At 39.4% G+C, this 17,693-nt stretch overlaps 1 protein-coding gene and 1 pseudogene across 24 annotated transcripts in view; one reads left to right on the top strand and one right to left on the bottom strand.

The window, feature by feature from the left end:
• The window catches only part of BCAS3 (BCAS3 microtubule associated cell migration factor), a 712,862-nt gene that overhangs the window by 655,193 nt on the left and 39,976 nt on the right, over window positions 1-17,693 (bottom strand). The window lies entirely within an intron of this gene.
• LOC144335453 (ribosomal protein eL42-like) lies at window positions 12,484-12,893 on the top strand (annotated as a pseudogene).

The raw sequence follows: 17,693 nt of genomic DNA, 5'->3' as shown, positions 1-17,693 counted from the left end.
CACTGCCACTCAGTTACTAACATTCCATTTACCATAGTTCCTTTTACCCAATATATCATATCTTTTTTTTTTTTTTTTTTTTTTTTTTTTTGAGACAGGGTCTCACTCTGTCACCCAGGCTGGAGTGTAGTAGCATGATCTCAGCTCACTGCTACCTCGGCCCCCCTGGGCTCAAGTGATTTTCCCACCTCAGCTTCTCAAGTAGCTGGGACTACCAGTGCCCACCACCATGCCCAGCTGAATTTTTTTGTATGTTTTTGTAGAGATGAGGTTTTACCATATTGCCCAGGCTAGTCTTGAACTCCTGGCCTCAGTGATCCACCCGCCTCACCCTCCCAAATTGCTGGAATTACAGGTGTGAGCCACCACACATGGACCATATCTTCCTTTTAACAAAAAATTAGAAAGCATACTAAAAAGCAAACAATACAATCTGAAGAGACTAAATAAGCATCAGAACCAGAATCAGAACTGGTAAGCTCAGAGAATAGCAGGCAGGACAAATGCCCCAAAAAACCCTACACCAAGGCATACCATTTTCAAATTTCAAACAAATCAAAGATAAAGAAAAAATCTTGAAAGACACCAGAGGAAAAAATCCCTACTTATAGAAGAGCAAGGATAAGAATTACATTGCCTTCTCCTCATAAACGATGCAAGCAAGAAGAGAATGAAGCACTTAGAGTGTTGTGTGAAAAAAAAAAAAAAAAAAAACAGTAACCTCTAATTCTGCATCCTGAAAAATCACCCTTCAAAAACAAAAGACAAAAACTTTCTCAGACAAACAGGAACCGAGGGAATTTGTTGCTGGCAGACCTGCCTTGCAAGAAATGTTAAAAGATGTTCCGCAGAGAAAAAGGAAACAATATAGGTCAGAAACTCACATTTACATAAGGAAAGAAAAACATCAGAGAAGAGTAAGTGAAGGTAAAATAAAACTTATTTTTCTTTCCTATTTTTTTTCAGACAGAGTTTTGCTCTTGCCGCCCAGGCTAGAGTACAATGGCGCAATCTCAGCTCACTGCAACCTCTGCCTCCCGAGTTCAAGTGATTCTCCTGCCACAGCCTCCTAAGTAGCAGGTATTACAGGCACCTGCCACTATGCCTGGCTGATTTTTGTAGTTTTGGTAGAGACAGGGTTTCACCACATTGACCAGGCTGGTCTCGAACTCCTGACCTCAGGTGATCCACCCGCCTCGGCCTCCCAAAGTGCTGGGATTATAGGCGTGAGCCACCATGCCCGGCTGAAAACTTATTTTTCTTATTAATTTATTTATAAATAACAGTTTGTTCAAATTAATAGCAACAATGTACTCAATTATGTATGTGTATGTATATATGTTTGGTATTGTGTGTGTATATATATGCGCTTATACATATGTGAAATAAATGACAGCAATGATACAAGAAACAAGAGAGAATTAGGAATAGTTTGTGAATATTAGGTATCGCACTACCCATGAAGCAGTATAGTGTTATATGAAAGCGGACTTGCATTGGTTGTAAATGTATTGCAAACTCCAGGACAATCACTAAAAGAAGTTTAAAATGTAGTAAAAATGATATGCTAAGAAAGGTAAGAAACAACATCATATAAAATGCTCAGTTAAACTAAAAAGACAGCAAAAGTGTGGAAGATAAAAAAAAAAAAAGCTACAATAAAAAAATAAAATTTGCCAACCATGATGGCTTGCTACATGGAAGGCTGAGGCAGGAGGATCAATTAAGCCCAGGAGTTCGAGGCTACAGTGAGCTACATTCATGCCACTGCACTCCAGCCTGGGCAGAAAATCAAGACCCTTTCACTAGAAAAAATTTTTTAAAATACAAAAATAAAAATAAAAACAAGGGCCAACAAATAGGAACAAATATGGTAGTTATTTATCCATCTATATCAATAATCACGTTAAACATCAATGGTCTAAATATGTCAATTAAACAACAGAGATTGTGAAAATGGGTTAAAACACAAGACCCAACTGTATGTTGTATAGAAGAAATCCACTTTAAATATAAAAACAGGGATTAAAAGTAACAGGGTGTAGGAAGAAATACCATGCTAACACTAATTGAAAGAAAGCAACCACAGTTACATTAACTTCAGAAAGCAGATTTCAGGGCAAAGAAAGTTGTCAGGGAAAAAGAGGGATATTACATAATGATAAAGGGGTCAATACTCCAAGAAGACTTCATTGGTGCTTACTACATATGTGCCTAACAACACAGCACCAAAATACATGAAGCAAAAATTGATAGAATTGTAAAGAGAAAGAGATGAATCCACTATTAAAGACTCTAACACCCCTCTATCTGAAATGAACAGATCCAGCAGCCAGAAAAGCACAAAAGGACATAGCTGAACTCAACAGCACCATCGGTAAACTGGATATAATTGACATCTATAAACTACTTCTGAACAGTAATACAATAAACATTCTTCAGGCAGACATGGAACATTCACTAAGACAGGGCATCTTCTGGACCACAAAACACACCTTAACAAATTTAAAAGAACAGGCTGGGCACAGTGGCTGACGCCTGTAATCCCAGCACTTTGGGAGGCCAAAGCAGGTGGATTACCTGAGGTCAGGAGTTTGAGACCACCCTGGCCAACACGGTGAAACCCCATCTCTATTAAAAATGCAAAAAGTAGCCAGGTGTGGTGATGCATGCTTGTAATCCCAGCTACTCGGGAGGCTGAGGCAGGAGAATCGCTTGAACCCAAGAGGCAGGGGTTGTAGTGAGCCAAGGTTGCACCATTGCACTCCAGCCTGGGCAACAAGAGTGAGATTCCATCTCAAAAAAAATAAAATATAATAAAATAAATAAAAAATAAAAGAACAGGCCGGGCGCAGTGGCTCAAGCCTGTAATCCCAGCACTTTGGGAGGCCGAGACAGGCAGATCACGACGTCAGGAGATCGAGATCATCCTGGCTAACACAGTGAAACCCCATCTCTATTAAAAATACAAAAAACCAGCCGGGCGAGGTGACGGGCGCCTGTAGTCCCAGCTACTCGAGAGGCTGAGGCAGGAGAATGGCGTAAACCCGGGAGGCGGAGCTTGCAGTAAGCTGAGATCCGGCCACTGCACTCCAGCCTGGGCAACAGAGCGAGACTCTGTCTCAAAAATAAATAAATAAATAAATAAAAGAACAGAAATCATTCAATGACCACAATAGAATTATCAAAGTAGAAATTAAAAATAGAAAGATAGCTGAAAAATAACCAAGTATTTGAAGATTAAACAACATAATTCTAAATAGCACACAGGTAAAAGAAGAAAGCTCCAGAGAAATGTTTAAATATGTTTAACTAATGAAAATGAAAATACAATTTATCAAAATTTGTGAAATGCAGTGAAAGCAGTGCATAGAGGGAAATCTGTAACACTGACTGAATATATTAGAAAACAAGAAAGATCTAAAATTAAAAATCTAATCTTCCACCTTACAAAGCTAGAAAAAGAAGAGCAAATTGAATCCAAAGTAAGTGGAAGAAAATAAATAATATAAAATAGAACAGAAATCAAGGAAATTGAAAACAGAAAATCAACAGAGAAAACCAATGAAACCAAAAACTGGTTCTTTGAAATGATGAATAAAATTAAGACTCTAGCCAAGCTAATTGAAAAAGAAACAGAGAAGGCACAAACTACTACTATTAGAAATGAAAGATGGGAGGCTGAGCGCAGTGCCTCATGCCTGTAATCCCAGCACTTTGGGACGCCGAGGCAGGTGAATCATGTGAGGTCAGGAGTTCAAGACCAGCCTGGCCAACATGGCGAAACCCTGTCTTTACCAAAAATACAAAAATCAGCCAGGCGTGGTGGTGCGTGCCTGTAATTCCAGCTACTCAGGAGTCTGAAGCAAGAGAATCGCTTGAACCTGGGAGGCAGCGGTTGCAATGAGACAAGATCGCACCATTGCACTCCAGCCTCAGCAACAGAGGGAGACTTGGTGTCACAAATGCGGAGGGGAGATGAGGGGAGGGGAGGGGAAGGGAGACGAGGGGAGGGGAGGGGAGGGGAGACGAGAGGAGGGGAGGGGAGGGGAGGGGAGGGGAGGGGAGGGAGGGGAGGGGAGGGAAGGAAGGAAAGAGGGGAGATCACTAAAGATCCCATGGACATTAAAAGGATAATAAAGGAACATTACAAATAACTCTATGCCATGAGTTTGATAACCTAGATGAAATGGACCAAACCCTTGAAAGACACAATCTGCCAAAATGCACACAACAATAAATAGACAACCTGAATAGGTCTACACCTATTAAAGAAATTGACCCAGTAATTAATAATCTTCCAAAATAGAAAGCACCCAGGACCAGATGAATTCACTGGTGAATTCTACCATACATTTAAGAAAGAAATAATACCAATTCTTTATCATCTCTTTGGAAGACAGAAGCATAGAGAATGCTTCCTAAATCAGTTTAGGAGACCTCTATTACTCTAACACCAGAACCACAAAAAAGACGTTAGGTTATGTGTGGCGGCTCACGCCTGTAATCCCAGCACTTTGGGAGGCTTCGGTGGGTGGATTACTTGAAGCCAGAAGTGCGAGACCAGCCTGGCCAACGTGGAGAAACCCTGTCTCTGCTAAAAACACAAAAAAATTAGCTGGGCATGGTGGCACATGCCTGTAACAAAAAAAAAAAAAAAAAAATTACAAGAAACCTACAGATCAATATCTCTCATGAACATAGATGTGAAAATCCTCAACAAAATACTAGCAAATCAAACCCAACAATGTATAGTAAGAATTATAGGCTGGGCACGGTGGCTCACAACTGTAATCCAAGCACTTTGGGAGGCCAAGGCAGGAGGATCGCTTGAGTCCAGGAGTTTGAGGTTAACAGTGAGCTATGATTGCAACACTGCACTCCAGCCTGGGTGATGAAGTGAGACCCTATCTCTGAAAATAAAATAAAATAAAGAACCAAGTGGAATTCATACCAGGTATGCAAAGCTGGTTCAACATTCAAAAAATGTTGAATGGCTCACTTAATGTAGTAGCTCACTTACCCTCACTTAATGGCTTATTAAGCCATTCAATGTAGTCCCAATGTACATTCAATGTAGTCCCAATCAAAATCAAAGCAAGTTATTCTGTAGCTACTAACAAATCAATTCTAAAGTTTCTACGGAGAGGTAAAAAATTCAGAATAGCCAACTAAATACTGAAGGAGAAAACAAAGTCAGAACACTGATGCTGTCTGATTTCAAGACTTACTTTAAAGCTACAGTAACCAAAACAGTGTAGTATTGGTGAAAGACTACATCATTAGATCAGTGGGACAGAACAAAGAGTTCACAAATAGACCTACGTAAACAGAGTCAATTGATCTTTGACATAATAGCACAGATAATACAACGGAGCCAAGACAGTCTTTTCAACAAATAGTGCTGAAAAAACTGGACATCCACATGCAATAAAATGAATGTAGATACAGACCTTATACCCTTCACAAAAATTAACTCCAAATGGATTACAGACCTAAATGTAAAACATGAAACTCTAAAACTCAAAAAATAATATAGGAGTCTGGGCACAGTGGTTCACACTTGTAATCCCAGCACTTTGGGAGGCTGAAGTGGGAGGACTGCTTGAGGCCAAGAGTTCAAGACCATTCTGGGCAACATAGCAAGACTCTATCTCTACTAAAAATTTAAAAATTAACTGGGTGTGGTAGTGTGCACCTGTCGCCCTAGCTACTCAGGAAGCTAAAACAGGAGGACCACTTGAGCCTGGAGTTTAAAGCTGTAGTGAGCTAGGATCGCATTACTGGGTAATAAAAGCCTAAGTAGTAGAGCAAAACTCTAGCCTGGGGATTAGAGCAAGACTTTGTCTCTAAAACTAAATAAGTAACAAAGGAGAAAACCTAGATGATACTGGGTATAGTGATGACTTTTTTGATACACCAAAAACACCATCTATGTAAGAAAAAAATAAGCTAGACTTGGTTAAAATTTAAAACTTCTACACTCCAAAAGACACTGTCAAGAGAATAAGCCAAGCCATAAACTGAGAAAACATTTGCAAAAGACACATCTGATAAAGTACTGTTATATAATATATACAAAGAACTTTTAAAACTCAACAATAAGAAAACAATCTGATTTTTTTTTTTTGGGGGGGGGGGGGACAGGGTCTGGTTCTGTCACCCAAGCTAGACTGCAGTAGAATGATCAATGCTTACTACAGCCTCAACTTCCTGGGCTCAAGCATTTCTCCTACCTTAGCCTCCCAAATAGCTGGGACCACGGGTACATGCCACCATGCCCAGCTAACTTTTCTAAAATTTTTTTGTAGAGGCGGGGGTCTCACAAAGTTGCCCAGGCTGGTCTCAAACTCCTGGGCTCAAGCAATCATCTCACCTCAGCCTCTTAAAGTGCTAGGAATATAGACATGAGCTACCACACTCAACCAAACATACAGTATTTAAAATTGGCCACTAGACATAGAAGATGATAGGAAAAGAATGCCTCATGTTTATCTTGAGTGCATTTTGCCTTTCTGTCAAAAATACCTTTCATGTCAAGAGTCTTCTGAATTAGTAACTGCTCTAATTTCACCTGGGAAGACAGCCAGCAAGAGCAGCCAATACCTGAGACCCTGGACATTTTAGTCTTATTCCAAAAATCATGTCCTAGCACAATGCAAAATATGAAAAATACACCAGATCATCTGTTATAAATTTTACCAATCAACAAAATCAATGATTCTAACAGTTCAGTAGAAAAGAAAATGGACTATGTTTATTAGCTATATAAATATGCTATATCTGTGTTTGGTTTTAAAGTAATGTTAATAACATATTTATCTAACCAGGCAACAATAAATAACTTGTATATTTGTATATATATAAATGTATAGTTGTATATTTCATAGTATGTAATAATTGGCACTCAATAAATGATAGTTAATCCAAAGAGATGCTTGTTGAATGAACTGATGAATGAATGATTCAGTCTATATTGGTCTCACTATTCTACCTCAATGTTATTCGGCATAATATACCTTTACTCTCTTGTTCTCAAAGCATGCTACTAATATTTAACACATAGAAATGTGTTAAAATACCATATTGAAGAATACATTTTGGTACAGCTCAGTGCTCAGGTCTTATTTATTTATTTGTTTGTTTATTTATTTATTTTTGAGATGATGCCTCCCTCTGTCGCCAGGCTGGAGTGCAGTGGCGCGATCTTGGCTCACTGCAACTTCCGCCTCCCGGATTCAAGCAATTCTCCTGCCTCAGCCTCCTGAGTAGCTGAGATTACAGGCATGCACCACCATGCCCAGCTAATTTTTGTATTTTCAGTAGACACGGGGTTTCACCATGTTGGCCAGGATGGTCTTGATCTCTTGACCTCGTGATCCGCCTGCCTCGGCCTCCCAAAGTGCTGGGATTACAGGTGTGAGCCACTGACTGTACCAGCCCAGTTCTTGAACTCACTAATACTTTATATCTTCCTATGATTTTCAGCCTTGGAGAAAAGTACTACCACCAAGGTGGTAAGCAGCATCTCATCTATGCAACAGGTTTTATCACACTAGTCTTCATAATCCCATTCAAGATCAAGCCAGTCTCCACCCACTCTAACTTTTATGTATTTATATGTTTTTACTTGCAACTTGTTTTCTTTGCTACCAGCGATCTAAAAATAGCCCATTTAAACATACAAATGTAGAGCTATCAATCTTTTCTAATTGTTTCACATGTACTAACCATATGGACACAACTGAAGATCTGTAGTTAAAAAGATCCGTAGTTTTAAAAGCTAAAAAGTAACACCAATAAAATTCTATTGGGGAGAAAAAGTTAATCTAAGGACTACAGTTATTAATAATGTGTCAATATAAGCTCATCAATTGTACTAAATGTACTACACTAATGCAAATGTTAATAGTTGAAAATAGGAGGGCTGGCCGGGCGTGGTGGTTCACGCCTATAATCCCAGCACTTTGGGAGGTGGGTGGATCACCTGAGGTTAGGAGTTTGAGACCAGCCTGGCTAACATGGTGAAACCCCATCTCTACTAAAAATATAAAAATTAGAGGGGCGTGGTGGCAAGCACCTGTAATCCCAGCTACTTGGGAGGCTGAGGTGGGAGAATCGCTTGAACCTGGAAGGTGGTGGTTGCAGTGAGCCGAGATTATACCACTGCACTCCAGCCTGGGCGAGAGAGAGACTGCCTCAAAAAAAAAAAAAAAAAAAAAAGAAGGAAGGTGATAAGCGGATACATGAGAGGTGTCTGTATTTTCACCTCAATTTTTTTGTAAACCTAAAGCTACTCAAAAAAATAAAGCCTATTAGTTTAAACACATATAGAAAATGTAAAAATCCCACAAATAAATGTTAATTTTCCCTAATAGGAAGAAAAAAGAAAACAAGGATAAAAGGTAAAAATATAGAGATTAGAGAAAGGAAGTCTTCTACTAAGGAATTCAGTTCCTAAAGCAACAAAAACACCTCACATAATCCATTTAAATATACACATGAAGGCCAGGAGTGGTGGCTCATGCCTGTAATCCCAGCACTTTGGAAGGGCGAGGTGGGCAGATCACCTGAAGTCTGGAGTTTGAGACCAGCCTGGCCAACATGGCGAAACCCCATCTCTACTAAAAATACAAAACTTAGCTGGGCATGATGGCACATGCCTGTAATCCCAGCTACTCGGGAGGCTGAGGCACAAGAATTGTTTGAACTGGGAGGCAGAGGTTGCAGTAAGCCAAGATTATGCCACTGCAGTCAAGCCTGGGCGACAGAGCAAGACTTTGTCTCAATAAATATATAAATAAATAAATAAATAAATAAGCAAGCAAACACATGTATAGTTATCAGTTTGCTAATTATTTCACATGTGCTAAGCATACAGATACAACTGGAAGGAATTAAGTTCTTTAAAAACTTCTTTTTATAGTTTTTGTAACTTAAAAATTAGTAACAATAATTTACTTTTAATTAGGGAGAAATTGTAAAAACGTAAAGGAGAATGTCGGAGGCATGGTAGGTATCATCTTATACTAAGGAATTCAGTTAAGAAACAACAAAAAGAACTCACCTAGTTACATGAGTGGCCACAGTAACTACAGAGCCAGCTCTACTGAAAGCTGAGAGTCTCTCTCTCAAATCACCCTGTAAGCCAATTTGATAATATATTTTCAATTTATAGATAAGGAAACAAAGAAAATGCTGCCAAAAATAACCAGCCCAAAGAGGCATCAGAATCTCCTATAAATACACTACATGCAAAATAGTTCTTAAACTCAGGTCTTTTTTTCTCTAACAAGTCATTGTCAGTGTTATTTTATTGTATAAAATTGCCTCCACAATTTTAAAAACTTAAGATAGTACAGTTTTCCTAATAGTAAAGAGTAGTCCTTTTGAAAGCTCCTAAATTTAGGAGGAAGAGGGGAACAAGTTTTTGTTTCGTTTTGTTTTTTGCCTGCCTAACCATAAAAGATTCAGTTAATACCAGAGTGTCAGTATTTCTGCAACCTACTGTATATACCATCAAGAAAAAAAAAATGCAAGCCACAAAAATCACCTAAAACGCATATTTGTGAGGACTAACAACTTATAGAACAGATATTTGCTGACCACATAAAGAAAAGAGCAACCTGGTCTGTATTTTGGTCTTGACACTAAATTCATAATACAAAACTTCAGGCAGGAAGGAAGTGAATTTCAAGAACAATATGAAAACCACAGAACACAAATAATGAATGGAACTTGTAATCATATTTTCATACTTCCAGATTTTTGCACACATAGAAAGAGGTGTTTTAAGGCAACTTTAACCTTTCCCCTTCAGCCTGATTTTCTAAAGGAAGATCAAAGAAAAGCAGTTTGAACTCACACGTTCCTTCGGTTATGCAACACTGATTTAGACATTACACTTCAAAACTCTAGCCATTACTTCAGCATGCACCAATCCAAATATCATTCCAGTCCTTTGAAGCCGCCTTAATGGTATCTTCCATTTGCAACTAACACTTTGGTAGTCAAAAGATCTTACTCAGGGTAGATGTTAATGTAAAACCACTCAGACTACACTGACACACACGCCTGGAGGCAGACGAGAAGGTGTTCAGAAGTCAATGTAACACCATTATAGAGAGTGTCGGCCTAGTGGCTGTCATAAACACTTCCTAATCACTCAGACATAAAAACTGGATTTTCTTTATTATTTTATTACAAGCTGGTAGGTGTTCAATTGAAAAGTGAAGAGAGAAAACAGTGTAATAGATAAACCAATTTTGGCTCACCGCCTCTTTCCACTTTTAAAAGACTGAATTTGTTACATTTTAATGGTATTGTAAACCTATCTTGATTTAATCCATTGATTAAAGAAGATAGATTTGCAATAGATAGTTAACCAAGGAGAAACTGTTTATGTTAAATAGAAGCCTAAAAGATTTTTCCATAAAATAGGTATTATATTAACTTGTAAGATTAACAAGATGATTTTTTTTAATGACTGACAACCTCAATGGCAGCAGTAAGTGGAACAACTGTAACTCCCAGATACTGCAAATGGAAATATACAATAATACAGCCTATTTGGAAAACCCTTGGGCAATTTCTTTTTTTTGGGGGGGGGGGGACGCGCAATTTCTAATAAAGTTAAATATATGCCACCTACCCTGTGACTAAGCAATTCCGCTAGATATCTTAACAAAAAAAAAAAAAGAGTCCATATATCTATAAGAATGTTTATAGACACTTTATTCATTATAGGCAAAGGCCAGAAACACAAAGCCCATCAAAAAGAAAATAACTAAACAGATTATGGTATATTTAAATAGTAAAATAAAACACAATAATAAAAACAAACAAAAAATGCAAACTACTATGATATAGCAACAACACAGATGAATCTAAAAAATATATTTAGCAGAAGAGGACAGATGCAAAAGAGCACATACTGTGTGCCTCTATTTATATGAAGTTCAATGCATGTAAAACTAATATGAGGTCAGAATAGTGGTTATCTTATCCTGGAAGGAGGAGAAATATTGACTGCAAAATTTTATGAGTACAAAATGTTTTACATTTTCTCCCCAATGGTGGTTTCATGCACTTGTATATGTATACCCACAAGCATGCATACAGACGTATATAAACACACATATATACAAACACACACAGGTAAAAATCATGAAACTATAGACCTGAGATTTGTGCATTTCATAGTATGTACATTATCTTTATTTTTTAAAAGATATTATCATGTGTGGTGGCTCATGCCTGTAATCCCAGCACTTTGGGAAGCTGAGGCGATAGACTGCTTGAGGTCAGGAGTCTGAGACCAGCCTGACCAACATGGTGAAACCTCATCTCTACTAAAAGTACAAAAGTTAGCTGGGCGTGGTGGTGGGCACCTGTAATTCCAGCTACTTGGGAGCCTGAAGCAGGAGAATCACTTGAACCCAGGAGGTGGAAGTTGCAGTGAGCCAAGATCGCCCCACTGTACTCCAGCCTAGGTGACAAAGTGAGACTCCATCTCAAAAATAAAATAAAAAGATAACTGTCATAAACAAATTGTGGTATTCCATACAATGAAATATTATTCAGCATTTGAATAAGTTATCAAGTCATGAAAAGACATGAAAGAACCTTAAATGCATACTACTAAGTGAAAGAAACCAATCTGAAATGGCTATCTACTGTGTGATTCCAACTATATGGAAAAGGCAAAAGAATAGACACAGTACAAAGATCAGTGGTGCCCAGGGCTTATCAGGGAGGGAGGGATGAATACATAGAGAACAGAGGATGTGTAGGGCAGTGAGACTATTCTGTGTGATATTACAATGGTGGATACCTGTCAAAACACATAGAAAGTATACCACCAAAAACCAGGCCAGGTATGGCGGCTTACACCTGTAACCCCAGCACTTTGGGAGGCTGAGGTGGGCAGATCACTTGAGGTCAGGAGTTCCAGATCAGCCTGGGTAACATGGCAAAACCCCATTTCTACAAAAAAATAGAAAAATTAGCCAGGCATGGTGGCATGCACCTGTAGTCCCAGCTACCCAGGAGGCTGACGTGGGAGGATCACTTGAGCCCAGAAGGCAAAGGCTACAGTGAGCCGAGATCGCACCACTGTACTCCAGCATGGCCAACAGAGCAAGACCCTGTGTCAAAAAAAAAAAAGGAAGAAAGTATACCACCAAAAATGAATCCTACTGTAAGCTATGGACTGTGGGTGACAATAATGTATCAATGCATGTTCATGGATTGTAACAATTTTACCACTCTGGTGCTGGGGGTGCTGACAGTGGGAGAGACTGGGCACAATGTGGAGGCAGGAGTTTTATGGGACCTCCCTATACTTTCTACTCAGTTTTGCTGTGAACCTAAAACTGCCCTTAAAAATAAAGTCTGTCTTTTTTTTTCTTTTCCTGTTAGGCGAGAGATGCACGAGGTGAGGGTCTCAGACACCGTTTCTCGTTTTCATCACAAAGACAGAACAGCCCTGCTGCAGAGATGGTCAACGTACCTAAAACCCGAAGAACCTCCTGTAAGGAGTGTGGCAAGCATCAGCCTCACAAAGTACCACAGTATAAGATGGGCAAGGATTCTTTGTATGCCCAGGGAAGGAGGCGCTATGATCGGAAGCAGAGTGGCTATGGTGGGCAGACAAAGCCAATTTTCTGAAGAAGGCTAAGACCACAGAGGATGTGTAGGGCAGTAAGACTATTCTGTGTAATATTAGATTGTGCTAAGGCTGGAATGTGTTGAGCCTAACTGCAGATCCAAGAGGATGCTGGCCATTAAGAGATGCAAGCATTTTGAACTGGGAGGAGATAAGAAGAGAAAGGGCCAAGTGATCCAGTTCTAAACTTTGGGATATTTTTCTTTTAATTTTGAAGAGACAATGTTGAAGCCATAGAAAAATTACCTGAGGGAAAAGAAACACAGTGATATGCTTTAAAAATAAATAAATAAAATTTTTTTTAAAAAGTCTGTTTTTTGAAAGGTATCTATTAAAGAACTTGACCTAGTTAAATATGACCCTTAATTTTTTCAAGTGTAAAATAAGACTAACACTAACTAGTAAAATTGACAGGATAATACATAATATATGCAATATGCCTAAAATAATGTATGGTGCATTCTGAATATTCCAGTTATAACTATTTTTTTTTCATATTCTACAAAATTTTACTAGGCAGCACAAGTGTTAAAATTCCTCCCTCCTGGCCAGTAGCAGTGGCTCACGCCTGTAATCCCAGTGCTCTAGGAGGCCGAGGCGGGCGGATCACGAGTTCAGGAGATGGAGACCATCCTGGCTAACATGGTGAAACCCCATGTCTACTAAAAATACAAAAAATTAGCCGGGCATGGTGGCGGGCCCCTGTAGTCCCAACTACTCGGGAGGCTGAGGCAGGAGAATGGTGTGAACCCGGCAGGCGGAGCTTACAGTGAGCTGAGATCGCGCCACTGCACTCCACCCTGGGCTAACAAGAGCTAAACTCCGTCTCAAAAACAACAGCAGCAGCAACAAAACTCCCTCAGGTCTGATCCTGGGTTAAAAAAAAAAAAAAAAAGAAAGAAAGAAAAAAACCCTCCCCCAGGCATCCCGTCATTCTTTGGGGGCTCTACAGTCATTCATTTATACCTCTATCCTAATACTGATCAAACAGATCAAGATTTTTCAACCTCAGCACTACCGATGTTTTGGACTCAACAATTCTTAGTTCGGGGAGGCTGTCCTGTACATTATAGGATGTGTAGCAGTATCTCTGGCTTCTATCTACCACATGCCAGCTGCAATCCCCAGTCATGACAATGAAAAAAAATAGCCAAATGGCCCCTTGGAGAACAAAATTACTCCTGGTTGGGAACCACTGACACAGACTGCAAATATTCAGTGACATTTCCCCCAAGTAAGAAATTATCTCCTCAAGACAGTGCTCAGGTCTTAGTTTATCTGTATCTCATAATACTTGACAAAGACCCGAACATTTCAATGTGGCTGAATGGAAAAATTATGGTACTATTCTAATAAAAATATAGATGTTAGCAGGAAGGGCTAGAGGGGAAATAAATAGATTTAAAGCAAAGAGCAAGAAATTGTTAAGTTTATTTTGGGACTTTCTCAGATTTGAGTTTCTAGCATACTTAGAATTCAAAAGCAGACAATGAAACCAATGAAAAAATAGAGTATAAGAATTACCCACACATCTATGGTATTATTCCAATTAATAGGGTAAAGAATGGTCTTTTCAGGAAATGGTGCTGAATCAATTGGGTATCATTATTCTAAAAATAGAGATAAATAAGAAATAAGGCTTAGGCAGATGGACTGCTTTGGGCCAGGAGTTCAAGGCCAGCCTGCACAACATAATGAGAGTCCCTCTCTACAAAAAAAAAAAAAAAAAAAAAATTTTAAGTAGCCGGGCATGGTGGCACAGGCTTACAGTACTAGCTGCTCAGGAGTCTGAAGCAGGAAGATCACCTGAGTCCAGGACTTGGAGGCTGCAGTGAGCTATAAGGGCACCACTGCACTCCAGCCTTGGCAACAGAATTAGACTCTGTCTCTAAAAAATAAGGAAACGAAATGAAAAAGAAATAACCCTGACTCCATCTCATACCATACACATACAAAGTTTTGGTTTTTTTGTTTTTTGTTTTTTTAATGATTCTTAAACCTAAAGGTAAATACAACCCTCTAAAAGAATAGGAATTTTTTTTTGAGACAAAGTCTCACTCTGTCGCCAGGCTGGAGTGCAGTAGTTATCTTGGCTCACTGCAACCTCCGACTCCCGGGTTCAAGTGATTCTCCTGCCTCAGCCTCCCAAGTAGCTGGGCTTACAGGTGTGTGCCATCACGCCCGGCTAATTTTTGTATTTTTAGTAGAGATGGGGTTTCACTGTGTTGGCCAAGATGGTCTCGATCTCCTGATCTCAGGTGATAAGCCCACCTCGGTCTCCCAAAGTGCTGAGATTACAGGCATGAGCCACCATACCCAGCCTTTTTTTTTTTTTTTTTGAGACAGAGTCTCACTCTGTCACCCAGGCTGGAGTACAGTGGCGTGATCTCGGCTGACTGCAATCTGTGCCTCCCGGGTTCAAGCAATTCTCATGCCTCAGCTACCCAAGTAGCTGGGATTATAGGCACATACCATCATGCCCAGCTAATTTTTATATTTTAGTAGCAATGGGTTTCACCATGTTGGCCAGGCTAGTCTTGAACTCCTGACCTGAAGTGGTCCGCCTGCCTTGGCCTCTGAAAGTGCTGGGATTACAGGCATGAGCCACCACACCCAGCCTAAAAGAATATTTTCATGTCCTTGGAGTAAACAAAGATACAAAAAGAAATAATAATAGAGTAAAAGATAAAAAATCTGAACCACAATACTACTGCATCAAATTTAAATGACCTGGGTTTGATGACAGTGCTATGGCTATATATTTATTCTTAGGAAATTATACTAAATAATTTACGAAAACAGGCCAGGCACGATGGCTCACGCCTGTAATCCCAGTACTTTGGGAGGCTGAGGTGACTGGATCACTTGAGGCCAGGAGTTCGAGAAGAGGCTGGCTAACATGCCAAAATCCCGTCTCTACTAAAAATACAAAAAACTACCTGGGCATGGCGGCACATGCCTGTTGTCCCAGCTATTCAGGAGGCTGAGGCAGGAGAATTGCTTGAACCCAGGAGGCGGAGGTTGCGGTGGGTGAGATCGCGCCACTGCACTCCAGCCTGGGCGACAGAGCGAGACTCCATCTCAAAAACAATAATAATAATTTATAGAAATTATGGTTCAAAAAATATACGCATAGATACACAGACTGAGAGAATGACAAACAAATAAGGCAAAATCCATGATTGGTGAATCTCCATGATGGGCAACAGGAATACCTTGTATATATTATAAAGTTTTCTGGAAGTTTGAAATTTATTGCAAAATAAAAAGCATTTTTTGAAATAGGGTCTTACTGTGTATTGTGATGCCCAGGCTGGAGGGCAGTAACATGATCATAGCTCACTGTAGCCTTGATCTCCTGGATTCAAGTGATCCTCTCCCCTCAACCTCCTGAGTTGCTGGAACCACAGGCACATGCCACAAGGCCCAGCTAATGTTTTATTTTTGGTCGAGACAGGGTCTCACTATGGTGCCCAGGCTGGTCTCAAACTTCTAATCTCAAAGGCTCCTCCCACCTCAGCCTCCCAAAGTGCTAGGATTACAGGCATGAGCCACTGTGCCCAGCCTAAAAAGCATTTTTTTTTTTTTTTTGGAGACGGAGTCTTGCTCTGTCACCAGGCTGGAGTGCACTGGTACAATCTCGGCTCACTGCAACCTCCACCTCCCAGGCTCAAGTGATTCTCCTGCCTCAGCCTCCCGAGTAGCTGGGACTACAGGCGCCCGCCACCACACCTGGCTAATTTTTGTATTTTTAATAGAGACGGGGTTTCACCATGTTGGCCAGGATGGTCTCGATCTCTTGACCTTGTGATCCACCCACCTCGGCCTCCCAAAGTGCTGGGATTACAGGCATGAGCCACCATGCCAAGCCCCCTAAAAAGCATTTTTAAAACCTCACAGCCTCACAGAAGATATCAACACATCCACAACAGAATGGCCAAAACTGAAAAGACTGACAATACCAAGTGCTACTGAGAATGCAAGACAGACAGAAATTCCAAATACTTCCAGTGAGAGTACAAAGTTGGCAAAACCACTTTTGAAAACTATGTGGGAGTATCTACTAAAGGTAAACATGTACTTATCCTGTGACACAATAAATCTACTCCTAGATCAATACCCAAGACAAATGAGTGTCTACATACAGCAAAAATTACCATTTTTTGTTTATGTCCATGAAAAATTGCCATATACAAGAATTTTCAGAGCAACTTTATTAATACTCAAAAACTGGAAACAACAAAAATGTCTATCAGTCATATAATGGATTTTTAAAAAAATAATTGTATTCACATGATAGATACTACACAGCAAAATTAATGTTACACACAATAGCATAAAAACAAATCTTAGTCATAATGTTAAGAGACAAGCCAGAACATAAAAGTATACTTTTTAAATCTATGACCGTATTTTTTAGACATTCAAGAATAGAAAAAAACAAATCTATGGTGATAGAAGTCAGAATAGCAGAATAATGGTTACTTGGAGGTGGAAAGAGGGTAGTATTGCCAAGGAAGTGGCACGAGGGATTCTTTTGAGGTACTGGAAATGTTCTAGACCTTAATCCAGGATGATGGTTAGAATGTTTTATATATATATAATGTATATATATTCAATCCATGCACTTAAGATTTGTGCATTTTACTGTATGTATATTCAATAACATTTATCAGAAAAAAAATGCATTCCACAGACTTATAAATCAGCTTACGTCCAAATAATATACTGTTTTAGAGTAGAAAATCATCAAAAAGATCTCAAATAAGAAAGAGTCAAACTTAACAATGATAAATTTCAAACTCACAGTAATGTCTACTGCCTACGTCAAATCAACAAGAGTCACGCCACTATTCGCACACAGGGAAAAATTAAGTTTCAGATGCAAGACTTCTCTGAAGTGATACTTTAAGAAACATACTACAGGAAAATATATTTTAATCCACCAATATGGGTAAATTCCAGAAGTTTCTTCAGTATTACTCTTCATTTCTGCTTTTATTCATCCGTAACAACCAATTCCCTC

The sequence above is a fragment of the Macaca mulatta genome, chromosome 16 (genome assembly GCF_049350105.2).
Source record: "Macaca mulatta isolate MMU2019108-1 chromosome 16, T2T-MMU8v2.0, whole genome shotgun sequence".
Classification (NCBI taxonomy): domain Eukaryota; kingdom Metazoa; phylum Chordata; class Mammalia; order Primates; family Cercopithecidae; genus Macaca; species Macaca mulatta.
Note: the sequence above shows the minus strand (reverse complement) of the source record. Positions and strands in the feature narration are given on the sequence as shown.